The following is an 8411-nucleotide window of genomic DNA, read 5'->3' as shown; positions in this document are numbered from 1 at the left end:
CGCACTCTTGTTTATTCCTCTCACTGGTCCACGCTTCCTCGGGGGCCTGATCCCTGCTTGCCTCCAGGCCCATTTCTCAGTCCTGTTAAGGAGGTGGGGATTAGAGGTCAACAACACAGCCACCTCCTCAGCCCGCATCGATCGCTGTCCACACGTTTCAAGGAGTACTGAAGGCATCAGGTGACCTGTTGAGGTGGAAGGTTAGGTTTGTGACCTAATGACTTCCTCTGTGGTCTCTCTTGTCTGTCAAACAATGCTCCTTGTTGGTCCACACTGAATTGCAAGAGAAACATGTATTTCCTGTACACTTTGGTTGGAATCATGAAAGTGAATGCAGCCACAGACCAAACGCAATATCTATATTACATTCTTAAAAAACATTCACGCTGAAATCTTATCTTCATTTTCTTCTGTTTTTGATTCATCTGTTTATTGTTTTGTGATTTATGTGAATTCTAAGGTACATTTCCACACGTGGAGACAATAAAGAATTCTAACTATTAAACCCTGAAGAAGAAAATTGTATGAAGAATTTAGAATATTGTTATAAGTTTTAACAAAACTGCCATTTACACAAATAATCTTCCCTTATTTCTAGCTATAAAACTTTGTGACAAAAAAAATAAAATAAAAAACACATGTATGTAGTATGTTGATATTTTCCATCCATTATAAAATGTTACAATAATAAAATTACACGTTAATGTGCTGAAACCTTTTGTGGAGATTTGAAGAGGGTTGACACACATTTGTCACATGTTAGAATTATTATTATTATTATTATTATTATTATTATTTCATTCGTTCTGTGAAACAGAATGAAAACACTTAATCTAGGTCTTACTTGCTTTAAAGAAAAATACTGTCGTTGGGATGTAAGGTTTTGTTAAGTGGAGGAGAAGCAAAAGCACGTACACCAGGTGAACCACCTCTGCACAACTCGCCTGGAAAGTAAACTAATCCCTCACTTTTAAACAACGTATCCCATGATGCCAAGAAGTGCTGAGAAGAAGGCGAGCAGGTCAGCTTACTGTACAAATAGGGTGGCAAACAAATTTGCATGTTAAAATTAAAAATCAATGTGTTCCACCTCACCTAATGACCAATCTCCCCACTGCTGCTCTTGGGCTCTGATTAACATTCTGGGGGGTTCAGGAGAAAATGTTAGAGCAAAGCATTAATCTCTCTCAGCAAAAAAAAGAAAAGAAAAGAAGCTTGTATCTACTGACAGACAGGTCAAAGTTGCCGTTTAATCTCGCCCATAATTTCTGAAATGTGCTGACAGACCGTATTTTAATACATGAAACCATGGCCATGTTTGGGGAGGCTCAGAGTGCGACATCTCCGCAGGAAGTCTGCGTTCCCCTCGCTCTGCCTTGTGGCATGTTTGGGAAATGGAGTCAGACTCAAGGCAAACGGGAGCGTTTGCACGTCTCATACGGAGTTTGTGCATTACACAACTTAAGGAACTTTTTTTTAACACATGATTGAATGTAGCATCTCACACACCATGTTCACTGAGGGTGAGGGAATCAGATGCTGTAACACTTTCAAAAACAGCTGGTGATGTTTGAACCTGGAACGCAACGCCACTTCAGGGAAAAGACTTTAGATCAATCACTTATTTAAGAAGTGAAATGAATAAATAAATAAATAAGATGCAGCTCTGCAGAGACTGTGTGAGAGGTGCTTCTGCTGTTTCTCTGTGTCATTTTAGAGCGTTTAACAAATGTTAATGAGTCAGCCTGGTTCATTCTGTCCAACCCTAACACACAGCCTTTATGAAACACAGAAGGCAAATAAACTGGACCTCCTGTGAAGTGCAAATGCTGCTATTTTAACATTTCAGAAGCAGACGTTGTGTTTCCCCGGGCTTGCACTTCTTTAGATTTGTGATAATCAACTAAATCTGAAAGTCAAGCTCATAAAATAACTTAACAACTTAATAATTCTTTTTCCAAATGATTCACAGGTAAAAGGACTTAAAAAATTATCCAATTGTAAAAGTGATAAAAAAATATATACATACATATATATATGTATATATATATATATATATATATATATATATATATATATATATATATATATATATATATATATATATATATATGTATATTGAACTTCTGCAATTAAGAGAAAATATTTGACAGTCCTAATAAAAGAAGTTGACGTTGGTATTTTTTAATCTATTATTGTTGGCAGTATGGTTGCGCTTTCTTTATGGCCGCCCTAACAACGTTCAGCCTGGGGCGACATTTGAACCCTGAAGTAATCCCTTCACTATATACATACAATTGATAGATATTGGTCCTTTTTGAATGTCAGCAGCCAAGATCTCTATTCTTCCATGAGAAGGGATAAAAGCGGGAATGTGATGTGAATAAACTCGGACTTGTTTTTCATAAGCAGCAGCAAACATATCTGTATTTTTTGTATTCTGCCCTTAAAGACCCTAAACCTGCCACAACTACTTATTTATTTATTCGATGGCCTGCACTTGACTTTATTGGCCATTGGCAGGGAGGTGCCTTCAGGGGTGTCCTGCTTGCCTGTTGAAAAAATATTGTCTCCTATACCTCTTGCCCGACCGAGTGGAAATAATATGGCTCTTGCTGAGAGATCATGGTGTCAGGGTGCATTGTCCTGCAAAAGATGGGGGAGATGGGAGACATGTATTGATTTTTCATTTTGTTGGGGTAAGCAAGCATGTTGTGGCTGGCCGCGAGTGCAATGAGGCAGACAGAATGTGCTCCACTGCTCTACCAGCTTGTCACCCGTGAGCCGGCACTGCTGAGACACACCTTGAAAACAATTATCAAGGGGAAAAAAAAAAAAAAGCAACAATATGTGCTTTTCTAAAAATAAATCTTTCTACACTCGAGCCAGATCAAACGCTCAGGGTAATTACTCGTCCAATTACATTATTCAAAGCGCAGAGAGCTAGTGGAGCAAATTTGGCTGCGGATCCGGAGAGGAAACCGAGCCAGCATCAGCCCAGATAGAGATGAGCCAGAGCTGGCAGTCGTACACTGAGCTGGGCCTTGCAGGTTGGAAACGCTTATAAAACACATTGCATGATGCCACAGGTCACAGATGCATCACAGCAGGCCAGCCTCTGCCTAACAGCTACAAACTATGAATGAATGCCAAATATTCCAACCTCTGTGAACCCGGCGCGACGCGCTCAACTCCAAACCATGTGAATTCGTTCTTCAGCGCACAAAAGACGGATTCCAATCAACTGCTCTCTTTGACTTAGTAGCGGCGGACACACTGGTCTCAGTTTCGGTCATAACCTGCAACACATCCTGCTCAGTGTCCCTGTTGTGGTGGGACACAACAAAATGTCTACAAATCATTCTTGCACATGGAAGTGTTCACCTGCTGAATATACATGACCTGTTTGGAGGGTGTGCTCCTCCATGTCTGCACTCCTCCACTGCTCATATTCTCATCACACGCTCACGCATTTTGTCCATCGCCTCCGCTGCTCCTGATTTGCAAAGGCTACGGTCTCTACAGTGCGCAGAGGCGTGACAGACGCGCGGCGGCGTGTAGAACACAGCGGTCATCCGCCGCCCTCTCTGCGCTCCACTCAACTTGATGACCGATACTTGGTCTGCAGCCCTTGATGCTGCACCACCTTCTCTCATGTCTGTGCTGTTCGGGGTCAGAGTTGAATGATGACAATATGAGCTCATCAGTAAACCTGACACCTGCACCCATGAAGGCGCCGCCAGTGTCCTAAATATTAATGCAATTCAAATCCAAACAGCCAAAACATAGAGAAGACGTGTTTGTGACAGGAGTGCAGTGACTGTCATTTCTGCAGGTCAAAGACAAATTCATCACTAAATGCACAGAGAGAAAACACAAACTCATGTCTTCTGTATATATATAAAGACACAAAGCAGCACACGTTTTTAAACAAGCTCAGGGCAGTTTCAGAACATATGTGTAAAGAATATTTTTTACATCACATCAGAGATCGACTGCAGATAATATCCAGAGAAGTGAGTCGAGACATTCCTGGACGTTTACTGTTCACACTTGACAAACACAGCGGCAACTTATCTGGTATCAAAACACATGGTTCTGTTGAAAAGAACTGGGTTTTCATGCCTCATGTCTGTGAGAAAATGACAGGTTTAAAGCCCCTTCCTCTGTTATGTGACGTACACAACTTTGACGCTCTTCATCATGCTCCTAATGTGTTTTGTGTTTCTACACAAAAGTGTTGAATGTTGTACAACCTCACACATGCACATAAGGATGTGGAGACATTAGGGCTCCACTTCCTGGACTTTATAGCCTGCAAGAGTCACTCCACAGCCAGCAGCGGGCACACTACAGGCACGAGAAAGCCTGTAATTGAGTTTCATCAACTGAAACTAATGCACTCTCCATGCATGGGTGAGATGTGGTCAACAGCAGGAGAATCTCCAAAGGATCCAGGTGAGGGGGGCAGAGCGTAGCCGGAGAAGCTCCAGGGAATGTTCAGGGCAGCGTCTATGGCTGGATTTGTGTTCACACATCTTCATGCATGTCTCAACACAGCCGACGTTAATCAGCGAGTTGGTTCAACACCGACACAGAAAACAGTCGGCAACAGCTCAGTGCGAGAAACTTGCTTCGAGAAACCTTTTATGACAAACGTTCTCTTACTTGTAGTTTTCCTGGCAAAGTAAGGTTGCTCTCAAAGAGTGGGAGCAGGTACAGGACTCTGCTGGGAGAACCAACGTCTCTAACAAACACATGCATCTCAGTAAAGTCAACATTAGAAAATAAAGGCAAAGGCAATCAAATATAACCACAGAAGACACATTCAAAAGAGAAAAGCCTGGCTATAATGACAGTATAGACACAATGATTGTCCATCAGCTAGTGCAGACTCAGAGTTCTATCCCTGAACCAACACATCTCTCTAGTCTATTTTAATGTTGTGTTGTTATTATTTCTTATGGGAAAGTGTGTTTTTTTTGTTCTGTAAATCTGTTTTATTTAGGTATTGACTTCAGGAGCAGATATGTTCTCTGCTTATTGGTAACTCGAGTGCACCCAACGGCAACTACAATAAGACATAAATAAACACATATTTTTGAAGGTTTTTTGGGCAGCGATTATGAGTTCACAAGTTGCACAAAAATGGCCTCAAACATGAGCGATAAGGCAAGTGTCACTCAAGGAATTCATATCAGACCTTTCAGTTTAGTAAGCAAAATAATGGGTAAACCTGACCCAGGTGGTGAAAAGGGGAATTTTGCTTTTGGGTTTGTTATTTCAAAGAGCCCGAGTGTTGGAATTCTTCTCTGTCTTCCAGCTGATCCACCAGTCTAGTAATAAATTCAAGTCCAATCACAGTGTATCAAACTTTGAAAGGTATCCAAGATCACAAGAGTCTCCTTACACACCTGCTAGGCATGTCAGTGTTTGGGTGAGGCTGGGTATGTTATCACACACACACACACACACACACACACACACACACACACACTCACACACCTGTGGTACTTCCTGCCACTAACGCTGTACGTGTTCCAGTTTCTTTCAGACAGAGGGGGTAAGAGAGGTGAGAGAGCGGGCGACCCAGCAGCTGGTTACCTTGGCTGACTCCCACACCTGTTAAAGAGAGCAGCACACATCACACGAGATAACAGTGTGAACAGTGTGTATTAAATGGCTGATGCAAGTACACAGTAATGGCCTAAACACAGCCTTGGCTTCTCACTTACTTATTCTGCCATTAGTGGAAAATCTGTTCGCCATTTAAAGCAAAAACAAAACATGTTTTCACTGTGAGAATGTATACTTTTTTTACAACTGTGTAGCATACATGTCAAAATGGAACTATTTGACAAAAATTCAGTCACCTCGACACAATTCCTGGAAGAAAGAGGCAGCAGCTAATTGTGTTTGCACCATCAACCATGGCTGAAGTGACTTTTGAGCAGAAGTAAAAGGAGAAGATTCTCCACCTCAATTACAATGTTGTCCTGCATTTCTGAAAAAAACCGCCATGATGTCAGAACATCAGACGGTTATTTTTTCGTCGCATGTGCGAGTTGTAATATCTGTGTCACGTTTCTACACTTTTAACATAACAGTTCATGGTTGCAATTATTAAAAATATATATTATCATTAAGAACCTTGCTTCCAAAGATGTCCATTTATGATATAGATTGTGTGAGGAATATTAATATTGGATGATATATCATCATCAGATTTGTTCAAACTCTCAGAGTCTGAAATTGGTATTCATAATGTTAAATATTAATATGAAATGAATAAATGAAAGAAGTGAATTTTATTTAAGTGTCTGGTGGCCCATCCCTTGTGGGATTGTACGATACCTCCACACACACACACACACACACACTAATATTTTCAGCACAACAGAAATAATATTGCAGCATGCATTATCGATATTTATGCAGTAATAAAGTGTAATGAGCGTTTTAATGTTGTAAATACAGTTGTAATGTTAAGCTGGTCAAAGTGTTTCGTAAAATGCTTGGTGGTTTGACTTCTTTCAGAATGAAGGACAGTAGCTGTGCCTTAATAAATAACACCTGCTCACTTCTGCTTTCTGTCCGTTTTCATTGCCGGGTCATATGACATTCGATCAGTGATCTGACCTCACTGCGTTACAGCACAGAAGTGAAATCTACAGAAGTGTGACATTGTTAGTTCTCTCCTTGTGTGCTGCCACACCACACATGACTCCCTGAAGGCAAAAGTAGCAGAAAATCCTGATTTAAAACAATAAATAAATAAAATGCATATACAGTATCTGCTTACTTTGGTATTTGTCTACTGTGGAGAAGTCAAGCTGCTACAGGATTTCCAGTGCATCACGATTGTTTCTAAGTACATTACTTAAGCAAATGTGCTTACTTTCCATGACAATGGCAATATTAAAGCATTTATGAGCAGACGGCTGTACAGTGCCCCTCGCGAGGAGCCAGGATTCATATTATACTGCATGTACATATTTGCAAATCGGAGTGTGTGATAACTTCTCTGTGTCTGACTGGATTTCTGAATAAGCTCCAGTCGTGTCTGCCCTCTATCACCTGCTCTACGATGTTTGCAAATTCTGCAGAGTGTGTGTGTGTGTGTGTGTGTGTGAACCTGTCTGTGAGCCTTGCAACAAGCCCTTTTCCTAGTATTGTGTGTGTGTGTGTGTGTGTGTGTTGGCTGTGTTTAATAATGCATGGACCCAAGCCCAGGACGGGCCCTTTGATAAAGTACAGCTCCACGGCACATGCATAAGCAGCTCCAGCCATATGCAGAAAGCGGAAATTGATGGTGGAGATAAAGTCTGTGCTGCCACTACTCTTTTTGTGTGTGTGTGTGTGTGTGTGCGTGTAACAGAAAAAGAGAATGAGGCAGAGAAAGATTTATGGAAAGTATAAATGTCTATATGCAAGTGTTTGATCAGGTGGCAATTTGGGGCTTTTAGGACGAGTCTTTGTGCTGTGAGAACACGTTTGAATATTTGGTACTTTGTGTATATTGGATTCACAGATTTGGGAATGTCCATGAGCTGAAATGTGAGCATGATTGAGAGACAGATTAAAAAGAAAACTGTGAGTGTGTGTGTGTGTGTGGATCATGACCAGCTTTGTACGTCTGTGTGGATGTAACTTGTGAACACATTATGTTCACTTCAGACAGCTGTAGATGTCTGATGAGCTGCCAGTCACAGTTGAAAGGCGTATGAGGCCAGCGTGGGCGTCTAAGCTCACTGTTGACCTCTCATCCTTCTCTTTACATCACAGAGCAGACAGACACAGTATACAGTCATTCTCTGTCAACTCTCTCTCTAAGGTTAAATGATGTCACACACAACATTGCATGAGTTTGACTAGAACTGGACTGTTAAAATACAGGTCCACATGTTATTCGGACTAACACACCCTGATCATGCAGGTGGGCCCAAACTAGACTCTGCGCTCTGCACGCTCTGGAGGTCCCGCCCCCAGGCTTTGACCAGGAAATAATAGAAGAAGGCAACAGGAGGAAAAAAACGTGGTGAAATCCAGACCAGTGCATTTAATGGACTGACAAGGCGACTGAATATAGATGCCAGGTAAAGTTGTTATGGTCTGTGACGCCTCATACTAACAACCTAAAAGAGCAGAATAGGACACAGTTCATTCAACAAATCAATTGCCAAGGATAGTTTTTAAATGAAACAGTATATTATTTACACTGGCTTGACTTAAATGACCATGGATGAGACTACTGTGACCTTTTTTTGACTTCTCCCTCAACTTCTAACAATGATGTCGATATTGTTTTAAGGCGTTCTCATCTAAGTTCCCCTCTCTCACTTAGTTGTGCAGATGTTCTGATGTGGTCCATGTCACCGACACAGCTCAAAGCAGTGATAGAGCTCCACTGT

This window comes from Solea senegalensis, unplaced genomic scaffold (genome assembly GCF_019176455.1).
Source record: "Solea senegalensis isolate Sse05_10M unplaced genomic scaffold, IFAPA_SoseM_1 scf7180000013032, whole genome shotgun sequence".
NCBI classification, from domain to species: Eukaryota; Metazoa; Chordata; class Actinopteri; order Pleuronectiformes; family Soleidae; genus Solea; species Solea senegalensis.
The sequence above is the reverse complement of the archived record's forward strand: the minus strand, read 5'-3'. Positions refer to the sequence as shown.